Source organism: Anopheles maculipalpis, chromosome 3RL, assembly GCF_943734695.1.
Source record: "Anopheles maculipalpis chromosome 3RL, idAnoMacuDA_375_x, whole genome shotgun sequence".
Lineage (NCBI taxonomy): Eukaryota > Metazoa > Arthropoda > Insecta > Diptera > Culicidae > Anopheles > Anopheles maculipalpis.
This window is the reverse complement of record NC_064872.1, coordinates 30,427,936-30,441,440: the sequence shown is the minus strand read 5'-3', so window position 1 is coordinate 30,441,440 and position 13,505 is coordinate 30,427,936. Positions and strand designations below refer to the sequence as shown.

Sequence of the window (13,505 nt, the reverse complement as noted above, 5' to 3'; positions counted from 1 at the left end):
CTGAACATCTGAAAAGGCTAAAGAATTTTTGCAGTGGGAGTCTACAATTATTTAATGTACAAATTCTTCTACGATCCGTACACCCAATCACTCCGATACCATCCTCTTCATCATGTTCGGATTATCGTGCTGTTGGATTCGGATCCGATTGGACGCCTTTTTCCAATCGACCGCCGTGTTGGTAGTCCTTAGCAATTTTGCCTTAGTAGTACCTTAGTTGGCGGACACAGATTTGTTCAAAAGCGAAATAAAACAGACGAAATTTTAAAACCGAAGAGCCGATGTTTCGCTTGCTTTGAAATAAAATTCAAGACTTCCCTCTGTTTGCTTGACCCATGGAATGCATTTTGACATGCTAGGGCTCCCATTTCAATGGCGTCTGGTCGCAAATATCACACAAATACTGTACGTCAACGAAGTCATTGTTTATTGTGATTCATTCACAACCACGTTCAAACAAACCCAGGGCTGAGTGGCAAGCTATAGCAGCAATATCACTCACATTGATAATATCATCACACAGATTGCATAGCCTTGCATTTCCCGACACTAGCGACTTCCGGTACTGTGGTTGGCCATAAAATCTCACCCATTTCACCCGCTACCTATTACCGCTAAGTGCATTCCTCAACCTGCCCACTGTTCCCGTGTTCCGTGTGCCGTGTAGTTTGCTTTGTTGCTGTGTGGTTTAGAAAACATGAATACCGTGCTTTGCTTTGTCGTGTCGGACACTGCACTATTGCGGGGAAGTTTTTTTTTGTATGTACCAGCTGTAGACCATGATTAATCAAGTGAAGAAGACGCCACTAACAACAACAACAGCTCCCTTTTGTGACCCAGAGGGAAAGTGAAAACATTTCAGCCAGATTTATGTTGCCGGGCCGGCTTTGCATTTGCGAACCTGCGGCGGTGTGGGGTGGACGGGCTTCTAATTTGATTTAGATTAATGTTTAGGATAAGGGACACGACATGAACTTAAAATGGTGTTAAGAATGTGATCAGATAAGATTAAATAGTTACTAACTGGAAAGGATACTGCTCCCTCAGTACACATACCTTACATATTTCATAATTTTTAATGGCAATTAATGTTTATTAAGCAAGAAACCCATATTTAACGAACAACATAAAATTCCAAAACAAGTTAATATTATTCAAAACACGGCTGGCTTTGTGTCAGTAACAGCATAAAAATCAGTATCAGGAGCACGCGAATGACCTTGGAAATTCTCGCTCATTCTACCCATGTGACCACAGCATCTGGTGACCCTCTTTCCATTCCAAGGAAAACCACCGTTACATAACGAGCTTTTCCTGATGCGCACACAAAAAGAGAGAGAGAGAGAGAAAAAGGAATATACATCCGAGATAGTGAATGTTTTGGCAGGAAGTAAAACCATGAAAGTGTAGGTTGCTACACCTTCGGCTGCTACAGCAAGTCCATTGTTACGTATGGTGCTTCAAAAAGATGGAGCAATTTTTCTGCAGGCATAGAAAATTCCCTTACGCCAAACATTGGCATTCAAAACGAGCATTCTTTCGCGAGGTTAAAAATTGTCATTTCAGAAGAAAGAAGGCTGAAACGAATAAGGAAGGGGCACAGGTGTGTATAACTATTCGGGACAAAACCAATTTTATTTATAATTGATTATTACGATCCAGTGCCGTATTGTCAAAAACAAATTTAAATGAAACAAATATTTCAAATACTTCTTTTTTAAAACAATTTAGCATCAAAATTTTCTGACTTTGTGATAAGATAAAGCAGTGTAGTAGAAGTCTGTGATGTGTTTGAAGAATAACTACCATGAATTTTGCATGTAATTAACCCTCCTAAAGTAATTAAGCAAACTGTCCTACGTCAGCGCAAACTCATCAATTACAGTTGCCCTAACACAACCATGGATTGAACGCCACAACTTATGACGAAATACCCATTTTTTGTTGGATGCGTAATATGCGTAATATACCGCATGAATGAACGTTCCTTCACACCGCTCACACCTCCCGTTTCACCATGTTCCAGCCAAAGAACGAACATACTTGACGCAAACAAACTATACACGCTAAGGGAACCACCGAAATGCAAATTAACCTTATAAAAAGTAAACCGTCAACGACTTTTGGTAAGAAATTGGGAAACAAACTTTCCCTGTGTCCGCGTGCGCTACCAACAACGCCACCATGGCCTTGAGGTTAATTAAATTTGGCACACAGTGTACCACAACAAAATCGCGTTGAACACGAACACCACACGCGCTTAGGGAAGCGAAATTCTACACACATTCGTGTATAGTTTACGACGTCGTGCTGAATGATAGGGAACACGTCGATCGCTGGTCAAAATGTGGCTTTTCTGCGTTCACGAAAGCGAAAAAAAAAACACCACTCGATTGAACAAGTGTTGCCATTTCCACTTAGTGACAAGTGGCCAAAGACGGGCTTTAAAAGATGGCCATTGATAACCTTTCTACATGCTAACCACTCCACCGCACATTATCCGGGCTACGCGCAAAGCAAACAAACAGATCCTGGGTTCATATTAGCGGGATGCGATGATAGTGACAGTTCTTCAATTAACACGCGTCAATCCGTCCGTTGACAACAAATTCCTCCTTTTAGGCTGCGTAGATCACATGCTAAATGTTTGTCCTTTATAATACTTTAATTATCATACTGCAGCAGACGCTCGCTGTGTAAGAAATGGATCGTTCCGTAGCACGCTTAGCTCGGGCGTAGCTCGGGGTTATAACAATTTGAAAATCCTTGATCATCCAGAGTAGAGATCGATCTAACTCTGCATCACCCTTTGCATCATGTCTTTAAGAAACAGCCAAACTATTCCATATTTATCAGTTAATCTGAAGCAACTAAAACCAAACAGTTGAAGAACTCCAATTGAAGAATAGCTTCAAAAATTATCCCTGTGAGAATAAGCTATCCAACATCCGTGGGCCATGTCTGAGCGGTGCTCGCAAATATGACAAACGGTCAGATTGAGCGACAGACTACACTTTTTACAAAAAATTCAAAAGATTCAAATAAGAGTGCGTCGATGTTTAAAGAGGTCCCCACTTCAGGACTCGAGCTGAGACCTACAATGTTTTTTTTTAATCTTTATCGCATAGAATTAGCTGAGAATTAGTCACCAGCAATAAAAAAGAACAAAACAATGCTGGCTTACGTCAGTCCCTGTGTTAACTATCGAAGTGACCACCTGAAGAGACTGGTGGTCACCGCGAGCTAGCTGAGCTGTTTGGCGGTGCTGATATCCTGACGGTAGCCAAAGCCGGAAGGATACGTTAGCTGGGGCACGTGATGCCGGACTCATTGACTGGATCAAGTGGAGTCTAACCTGTCGCAGATCGCATGCAGCCGTGGATGGAGGACTGCAGCCCTGGACCGAATTTCCTGGAAACTGATTGGAGATATGGCCATGTCGATGCGACGTGCTCAATCCTGAGCAGGCCAAGAAGAAGAAAAAGAAGTTGGATAGACAAGTCCCCGGTCCATGCTGTGTGAAAACCGGTGTCGCTGTGACATCACCGGTCTGGTCCTAATTCATGCCCTACTGAATGTAGGAGCAAAATTACATCCAATACGGAATTAAATACCTATTTCATTTTTGTGTTAAGTCGAAGTACTTCTTTGTATAATATAAAATTTGCTGATTCTCTAGCAAAGAAAGTGTAGACATCACTACAATTTGATACACAACTTTATTGCTCAATTGTTTCCGCGTTCATTCAAACCTCCAAGCAATTTATATCTCTGAACAATTGGCTGAGATCTATCAACAGATGCAAGCAATTTACAATTTCCATAAAATTTACCTTCCCATTTATTACCAACTCTGCACCATTTCACCATTTGCTAGAAGCCACAAGGTGTTACGAAATCTTTTGCTTCTAGCGCAAAAGTGTCCACGTCACCGCTCTCTCGCTTCAATAGCGCGTGTGTGTATCACTTTTCAGTCCATTGCTTTGCATCCGTGATATACCCTCCTCACCAAGTGTTCGGATGTCGGATTATTTACTGCGTACACGGGTCAACCAAGCGTCACACGACAGCAGAAGCAGGAAGGTGGTGGGAACACACGGATGCGAAGAGCAGCGACATTATGCGGAAGAAAGTGTAAAACGTATGCTTATACATATGTGCGGCGCTAACGCGTAGTTTTGCTAGCGCGTAGCGGCGATGTTGCATTATTATTGCAGGTTCAAACGCAGACGCCACAACAGGGAGATAGTCCACCGTGTGCTTGTCTTGCGGATGTTCCTTGTTATAGTTGGATCCGGGAATTTGAAACATGAAGCGTATAGAGCTCTCGCTTATCAGCTATTGGCACCATCTGGATCCTCCTTTCAACTGTGGTTTATCAATTTCAAGCCTGTTGCTGGTGTGACGTCTGCATGTAATTGTTTCGCAGGCGAACTAGACAAGAAAATTGAACATAAATGCTACTGTTTAACATGTATTATTGCAAAAGAATACTGTTCGACAAAATGAAATAGTATATCTATATGTATAGTAATGTTGTGAAATTTCATTTTTATTTCCCAACTTTCGTCCAAGTGAATGTGAAGTTAATGGAGCATCGAATGGTAACGAAAGCGAACGTGCCAGACCGATGTTACCCAACCGTTGCTTATCTTTTTTCCCACCCAATCATATTCCACCGAACGCCAAAACCGCGTTTTACAACACGACGGGTGATAGGGATGATAGGGTGCTGCTGTCCGCGTCCGCGTTGATAATCAAAATCAAATACATACGACCGTGATATCGAGATCAATTGTAAGCGCGGCACGTGATAAGGAGTGTGGTTGTTTTTGTTCTACATCAGACTGGTACAATTGTTTGTTGTGAGTGAAATTAATGCCATTTTACGCTCGTTACAATGCGAATGGATTTTAATTAAGCTCTATAATAACTAAACTGCACTGTAACGTTTTGTATCCAAGCTTTTGACACAAGAGAAAATAATATAGAAACACATTTTGAAGGTCATTTTCATTCAAAGTGTTTGACCAACTAAAATTTTATTTGATTATAGTAAGAAATTTGTAAGAATTCTCCACTTAAAATATTGCTCAAACCGGAAGAAGTAGGAACTTAGTAGGACATTGACAGTCCCGGTACTTCTTCGTGGCTTAACGACCTACTTGGCCACGTCGGTCTTCAATTGGCTTACTAGACTTATTGATAACACATAGTTGGAAAGACAGTCGTCATCACGGAAGGAGGGTCCGGATGAGGTTTGAACCAAGTACTCTCATACGGATTAGACAAAAACTCTGATTAGACAAAAACACTACTTCCACTCTTCTCGACTGGAAGCTGCTCGGAATTGATTTTCAGCCCCATAATGTAGCAGTCATCTTTGATATAATAATAAATTTGCAATTAATTAGATTCGCAAGGCTCCGGTGGGCTGGTCAAATAATCGATCTATATCGTAATATTTTTTAGGTCATCCAAATAGACTAATTGAGGCAAAGAATTATCAAGCAATGGCGTTAGAGCATGAGTAGAATCGAGGTCTTTTGCATCCGCGATAAACGCGTGATAAGTATGTGAGAAGATGCATTACAGTGAAGTCTAGAGTTATCATAAAACTTTATGAAAAGCAAAAAATGATCCTCATTGTTATGTTCTATTTTATCAATTACAGAAGAAGTTGTATTGATCACATACCGACTTTACTAGTGGGAACAGTATCCGTACCTACTAGTACCACCATAATGATAGCCTAATGCGTACTTTACCAACCACCATAACCAGACCGGTCTACAACACGCTGGACTAGTTTTTCCAGCCATGACCACCGTCGTGAAAGGAAAATAAATCCACACGTGACACTTAAAACCTTCCCTAGCCTCAAGCTTTTCTGTTAGCGCACATCGGTGGAGCTTCGTCAATGTATATTGATGGATGGGCCGGCCTGCTACAACACCTCGATATGGAGGGTTTTTCGCTGGTGGTGACAAAAAGGAAGGTATCCCCTCCCAGTGTGTGCTATCACATTACACGGTCGCTTAGTTTGTTTGCACAAGGCACTGTTCAGCCCGTCATCAGCAGCGTACCATCAAGCCTCCTGCTGGTTCTGCTACGTGTTACGACTGATTTGAGGCAGGGCGTTGCGGGGATTCTAAAAGTAGCTCGCGTGGCCACGTGACTTCTCCGGCATTCTTTTGGAGGGCAGCGCCAAACTATGCACGGTAATACATGATAGCGAGAGCTTCCTTTCCATTTTGTTATACTTGCCATTGGAACTAGAATGGAGAAGTTGTGTTTGGTACATCAATCGATTTTTAAACCACTAAGAATTCCGGTACATATTAAACGATTTGGAAAAGCATTGGACTTGGTTCCATTAAACATTCCAATTCCACAGTGAGCAACCAAACCCTCCCCCCCCCCCCCCCCCCATGATGGTTCGTTACGCTCATTGATTGCGAGTTAGTTTGCCGATTTATAGCCATTTTTGCACACGATTGGTGCGCTGCCCGCGGTTTTGTTTGTCTTTCGTTTCCATCGATCGTCGATTTTCCATTTGCCGTTGTTATGTCATCCGGTCGATCGACGAGACCTGTCAAATCGCATGAAGCAAACAAAACCCCAACCAAACAACAACAACAACAAAAACATTCCATGCAGATTTTCTTGCCTACCTGAACAAAACACTGCCTCCTGTGTTTATCGTCTTCCTTCTCCGGATTGCTTCCCTTCTGCTAAGGGAAACCTTTTACTGCATCGATGACCTGACTGTCCCCAACAACGGAACAGACAGCGTCAACGATAATGGGGCTGGGGATGCTGGCGAACGTGCGGCCATGTTTGTTTTTCGCTCGCTGTCTCTCTTCGTACGTTCAGGTTGTGTTTTTTCTTCTTTACCTTTGCACCACCGCTGACTATGTTTACGAATAAGGGTTGATTTTGCACTGGGCCGGTTTTCTTGCACAGCAAAGACAAAAACCAATTGTTTTGCACTAATTTTCATCAACTTCACTTGCTTGCGGACACTTTTTCTTAGCCTAAAATGCTCTTGATTCACTGCTTTATCAGCTTTTGTATTTGCTAAATTTCATAATCACTCGATTCACACTACTGATCACTTAATTCCAGAACACATCAGACGTAAAACCAAGGAACAATAGGATGCGCCATTAAAAAAAAATGCGTGAAAACTGTCGGTTACCCAGGGATAAAGAAAAGAACACTTTTCAGAACGTAATTCCTCCTCGCATTAGTTAACCGGAAGCGAATATTTAATAAAGGAAAACTTTTTTCCACACGAATTTTGTTTCATTCTTCCCAGCTAAATGCACAGTAAGCTATGCTGCTGGTGTACATCGAAAATGCTTGTGAACTTATTTTCTCCGCGTAGTTTGACCCGGACTCAACATTTCTCTCTCGATTTAGCTTCAGTTTGTGAGAGAAAAAGATCACAAAACGCAATTATTACTCAATTTCTGCTCTCCAACTAACTGGCGCACACGTCAATAAAGACAGCTGTGAAACGAAAGGCATGAGAGCAAAATCCACAACCAACACAGAAAAAAAAATACCTTCAGTTCAAGTGGCCCAAATGGAGATGGCCAAAAAGTAAATTTCGCAATGCAGAAAGAGCCACGACCACCATATTTAGTCTTTTCCACTACGATCCACCACCAAAGGGGGAGTGTACTTTCTTTTATCTAAAATGACGATAAAACAGATGCATTCCTACTGTACTGTGCTCCTTCCACGGCTCTCCCTCGCATAGATACATGTTGTGTAATTTGGTTTCTCTTCTACGAAGGTCTCGACGAGACGTCAGCAATTTACCTTGCGTGGACTACACTTTTTTTTATGTACCTCCCACTTTGTTTTGACTCCTTCACCAAACAAGGACAAGATATTATACTTGAAATTTCTTTTCACCCGTGAGACGTGTCGCATGGCTCGAGGAGGTATGAAAACTTCACGTAATGGATGAGGCAACTAGTAGGTACATTTTACAATTAGCGATCAAAGAGCACATATTGGTTTTCCCTGTTGTTACATGGTTAGACGGAAATGCACCTTTCTTTCTAGGGTCCACACGCACTTACAATCGCCATAGCATAGAATTGAATAACAAGAAATAACGCACTTACACACACACATGCACGCAACCACACAAACTCCTCGCATCCACCACGAACCTAAATGTATAAAATTGTCATTTTCACTACTTTTCGACACAATACGATTGCTGCTGCCCAAGTTAAGATGGCTTGTGGCTGATATATTTGCACATTTTCGCTCGATTTCCAGCACAGCACAGCGGAACCGTGAACGAACTTTTCTTTCACCACCGAGAATGAGCAGAAACGACACTGAAAAATGCACACAAGCAAAGTGATTGCGTGTGTCAGGTGCTGTCATATGGGAAGTTTTTGACACTTGAGGTACAGACGTCATACAAAACGTTAAGTAGGTTGGTTTTCATATTTCTTTTCGGTAATTTTCGCGTATATCCGAAAAATATATAAATACCAAATACAATTCATAAGCGGCTGGATCTAATTTTTAGCCACAAATTGCGTCATTCAATCGCTGAAAGAAGGTTAGTCTGTATGAAATGTAAAATGAAAATGTTTACAGGACAGCAAGAAGGCTCGAAAATTCTTCGTGCAGCACTGTACGGGAAATGCCAAACCGAGACAACTGCACAGTGGTATACCCTTTGGATTACATATTGACAAAAAAATTTAAAAAATGTGATTCACAAAGGCAATTAGGAAGTTTAAATTTAACGTTACAATCAATTTCAGATGTCTTTCTATAAAGGGCTCCTGACACTGGAAAACTATCAGCAAAAATGGAAAACAAGTTTATTTTTAGTTTTCCTATATTCTATGTCCATTGATTTTCATATCAGTTTCATTAGACGAAACATCGAGGTCATTCGTTCCGTTCCACAGAGCGCGACCGGGAGGATGGTGCTCATGGTTATCAAAAATTAAAACTATGACTCTGAGTTTTTTTTTGTTTGTGTTAGAAGGAATTCGTAGATTGGATTATTTCTACCAGTTAAGAACTATGAAATTGGCATTTCCTGGTGCGAGAGCAAAAAACTATCACACAACCAGGATTACTAACATAAAAAACTGGAAATAATTTAAGGCACAGGACATCTGACCGCAGTCAGCAACACATCACATGACATCGATCGCTGAGGAGTGGTTGGTCATAAAAGTTATGATTGGGCAAGATAGTTAATGTTTTTAGAAACCTAGCAGAATACATCGAACTGAAATAATAATAAAATATTCTTTGCAGAATCGGTAGGCAATAGCATCATATGTTAGATCATCTTACAAAATCCTTTCTAGAGCAAGAAAAAGTTTCACGAAAATAATAAAAAAAAAACATCCCTTCTAGACCGTTTGGCGTTGAATGTACATGCACCTTAATTTCGTTGACAATTTAACGAAACTTGCAAGCATTCATGATTTGACGAAACCAGTTACCGACGAAATCTATGTAAAGTGGGCAGGGCCCACACTCTTATGCTCCGCCCCTTTGTGGGAAATTAACCTTGGTTTAAGATTTTTGAATCATTCTCAAATCGGTTTGATGCAGCTTGAGCTTGAGCAGCAAGCTTGATTCAAATCATTCATTATCACAAAAAGTTCGTGGATGAATTAACCATTATTTATCAGTTACTTTGAAATGATCTGTTAACTGAATATTTTTAAACTTGAAGCATGTTTCATAGATATATATTCAACTTACGCAACATATGAAAAGAACTAAAATAAAAATGATAAATATTGACTAACTGCTTTGCATTTCATAGAAACTAAAACAGATCAAGGAAATTGTTTTAAACTTGACATTTTAGGTAAATAAGGTACAAAAAATAAACAAACAAACATCTAAAACTGTAGATAAAGCATTATTTATTAAAGATTATTTATAAACTACCTACAAAAAAAAACTTTTTTATAATATTGTACGCATACAGATTTCTATTTCATTATTTAAAAGGGTTATAGATATCTTCCCTTAAGTTAACAGTAATGATAAACTGATAATGCAGGTCCAAAGATATAAACATCTTTTTGTGATAGAAAAATCGAAGAAGCCCAAAATTGTTGCTGGTCTTGGTAAAACTTTGATCAATTTCGTACTAATGTTAGTTATATTTGGATCATCCAAAGGATTCCTACTTTAAAGGACGAAGTTTTTGCAATTGCAAGTACTCTTTTAGAGTAACAAAATATTGTCATGGCCCCCAATTAGCCTACCCTGACGAAATAAAAAAGACAACTACGCAAGAAAAATCTGCATCGCAAATCGGCCAGCAAGATATATCACATACTTATAAAGAATTGAAATATTATTACTTTTTTAGGGTGATGAAAGGGCCCAAAACGACACAGTTTTCGAAAGGAACGATAGAACGGGAAGGTCCCTCATGCGTTTTTAGCTAACCAAACACATCTAAAGACAAAAAGCCACCACAGAGCTTTTCTTGTGAATTTTACCCTCATCACAAGGATGGACGAACGTAAAAATAATAGCAAGCCTTGAAAACACTGCCAAATTTTATAAGAATCATGCCCACAAAAAAAGGGGAGCTGAGCCACTGTTTTCCAAACTTGCACCACTAACTTTGTGTGCCAAAATATTTTAAAACTTTGCGTTTGCATGTAAAACCTAGGGATGAATTTTCCCCACACTTTTACGTGTCTTTGAAATGTAAAAGTAAGGTGCTTTTCGTTGTGTCTCTGTAGGGTATGATTTTGCGTTTTTTTAGACATTACAACTATCCTTGCCCGAAAAAGCTTTTTTTTTAACGTAGACTGAGGGTCATCTAGGTTTCACCCACAAAAAAAAAAACTGGTCTTTACCAAAAATTGATTATACACAAAAAAGGAAAATATCGATCGTTGACTCTTGATCAGTTGTTGCTTACGTTTATTTAGTATCGAAATCGATATATGGCGATTTTTAAGGTTTTTTTGTACTTATCAGTTTTGCTCACCAAACAGAACCAGTTCCTTGGAATGCAAAAAGGTTGGTTTTATAAATCGCAAGCAATAGGAGTTTTTTTTCCTTTGCAGCTGATTCCTTTTTTACTATGCTTAGTGTTGTTTATTGCAACAAATGAATGTGCAATCGAAACGGTTTCAATCGATCACGGGCTGGGTACAATCGGGTTTTGGTCTTTTTCTTATAGCTGGTACGTTTGTTTCTGCTTAGGTAGGTAAAATTTATGGAACACGGTGGCGTTTATTGTCGCTGCTCTACCTCAACCTGGTACAACTCCAATATTATTTGCTTGCTGTTCTTCTGCACGTCATAGTGTGTGCAATGGTGCTTTTAAAAATGTTTTTATTTAAAGTAAATGAAAACAACAGTTCACACCCGGTGCTGTGCTTGATGTGATGTGGGCTAGTGTGTCATTAGATTTGTGGGTCAATTTCTTGAAAGACCTCAAAAGCTATGGGTAAGCTTCTGCCTTTTTTTTTCTCACAAGTGTTACACATACGGTTTGCTGCAGGATGGATTTAGTATCTTGGCGTGGTAATATCAGCACGAGATCAAAAATAAAAATAAAATCCCTTCTTTCATAGGGTTCCATGGTGTAACGGTTAGCACTCAGGACTCTGAATCCTGCGATCCGAGTTCAAATCTCGGTGGAACCTGCATATTTGAGAAGGAAAATCTCAATCAACAGCAACGAGCGAAATTAACAACAATCGTTAAAGTTGATCTTTTTCCTATCTTCTTTGGAGGGTGGAGAGATGCGATAAGATATCTTGTTGTTGTTGCTTTTTTTATAAGGAAAAAAAGGTAAGGCATAAATGATTCTTATTTCTCCAGGTTATAAATTGTATACTTTACTGCTTTAATGCATGCAACAAAAGCAAATTTGATAAATAATTACATTTGTCACAAACACTATAGTCCGATCGTTCACATGAGATCATCGTTTTGTTACAAATTTATGGTAAATGTAGGTGCGCGAATCGCTTAAATTATTGGCAAGCATGTTTGGTCCGCCTCATCCATGAATTATTTATTTGATAGTTCTGAGCGTAAGCCTTAACCAAAGAATTATTTCAATTCAGTGTAATGTTGTAGTCAAGAAAGCCAAATGTAAAACTTTTCTTTTGTTTTTAAGTAACAAAACAAAAATAGATTCACTACGCATACTTTTAGATCGCATGCGCTACCAACGAACTGCGCTGCAACTGCACACTTGCTTCATGGGGGTATAGCTCAGTGGTAGAGCATTCGACTGCAGATCGAGAGGTCCCCGGTTCAAACCCGGGTGCCCCCTCGGATAACTCCTTTTTTCTACTACTTTTTCTACATGTTTATTTAACATTTAACCTTTTGTATCTGCATAAGGATTTATTGTTTCAAAATTATTATATAACCGATGCAAATCTTTTTACAATGTAGTTCTTCAGAAGTGGGAACCTGGTTGAGAAACTTATTTGTTTGAAAAAGCTCAACAAGATATTCGTGGTACGAGTTTGCAATAATAATTATGAATTGAAAAATAACAGCAGTACAAGTTTATTGACTGATCTTAGCTAGATAACCGCAGAAAATATTTTAAATTTAAACACTTTAAAACGGAGTTACGGTATAGCTTTAAAAAAAGGTATGTACTTATTCTTACTATCAGTAGTAAACATTATTTAAAAAAAAAAACTCTTACTCTCATAGCCATATTGAATATTCGATCTGAATTATTTACAACGGTAGTATAAACCGATACGCCTTACTTTCCAAGAAGTCTCTTGTTCCTACGTTAGTTTGTACTACTCGTTGTGGGAAGCGGAGGGAAAGACACCGCAGGGGGGTGTTGGTAAAGAAGGGTAAAAGACGTCCACAAAAATGAAAAGCTGGTAACCCACTTTCAAAACCCACCCCACAGGCCAATGTGGCAAGTTCTCTGGCCTGGCTAGGCGTTGGTAAAGCTGCCCCTTTTTCTGCCACCATGGTGTGTCAGGTGCAGCAAGAAGAAAAACTACAAACCGTTGTAAGTACTCTGCCAAGCTTTCTGCTGGGGTTAGCATTTTCCAGAAGTGGGCAAAGAAAAGCTTCCTACTTGGCGCTGCTGCTGCTGCTGCTCACGGTACGGAATTTAAGACTTTGAACTGTGCCAAGCAATAATGCCTACGCACAAAGTTGACGAACGGAGTCGTTTTTTTTTTGCTGCTCTTCCTCCTTACCTCTTTACCTAAAACGGTCAAACAAGCGTACGAAAAACACTTGAAATCGATCACATTGTGTAAACGACGCAGCCCACTCGAAGGACTCGTTGGTCCTTTTGTAAAACGTTTAGGAAGCGACTTTGGGTCAAATTTTCCTCCGCACAAAAAAAAGACTCAAAAACGAGAAAGGGATACGCGCACTCGTATTGCCTCGCAAGCATACACATGCAAAGGGAAGATCTGTGCGCATCCTAGACTATCGAATAACGAAAACCACCCCCGAGGCGCTAAAGGCAA

General features: G+C 39.9%; 1 protein-coding gene and 2 non-coding genes across 3 annotated transcripts in view; 2 read left to right on the top strand and 1 right to left on the bottom strand.

The window, feature by feature from the left end:
- LOC126564267 (SUMO-activating enzyme subunit 2-A) overlaps positions 1–13,505 on the bottom strand; it is a 354,644-nt gene that overhangs the window by 250,214 nt on the left and 90,925 nt on the right. The gene's annotated exons all lie outside the window — the stretch shown is intronic.
- Positions 11,613–11,684, top strand: Trnaq-cug (transfer RNA glutamine (anticodon CUG)). The gene has a single exon. It is a non-coding gene; the product is annotated as a tRNA-Gln (tRNA).
- On the top strand, positions 12,251–12,322 carry Trnac-gca (transfer RNA cysteine (anticodon GCA)). The gene has a single exon. It is a non-coding gene; the product is annotated as a tRNA-Cys (tRNA).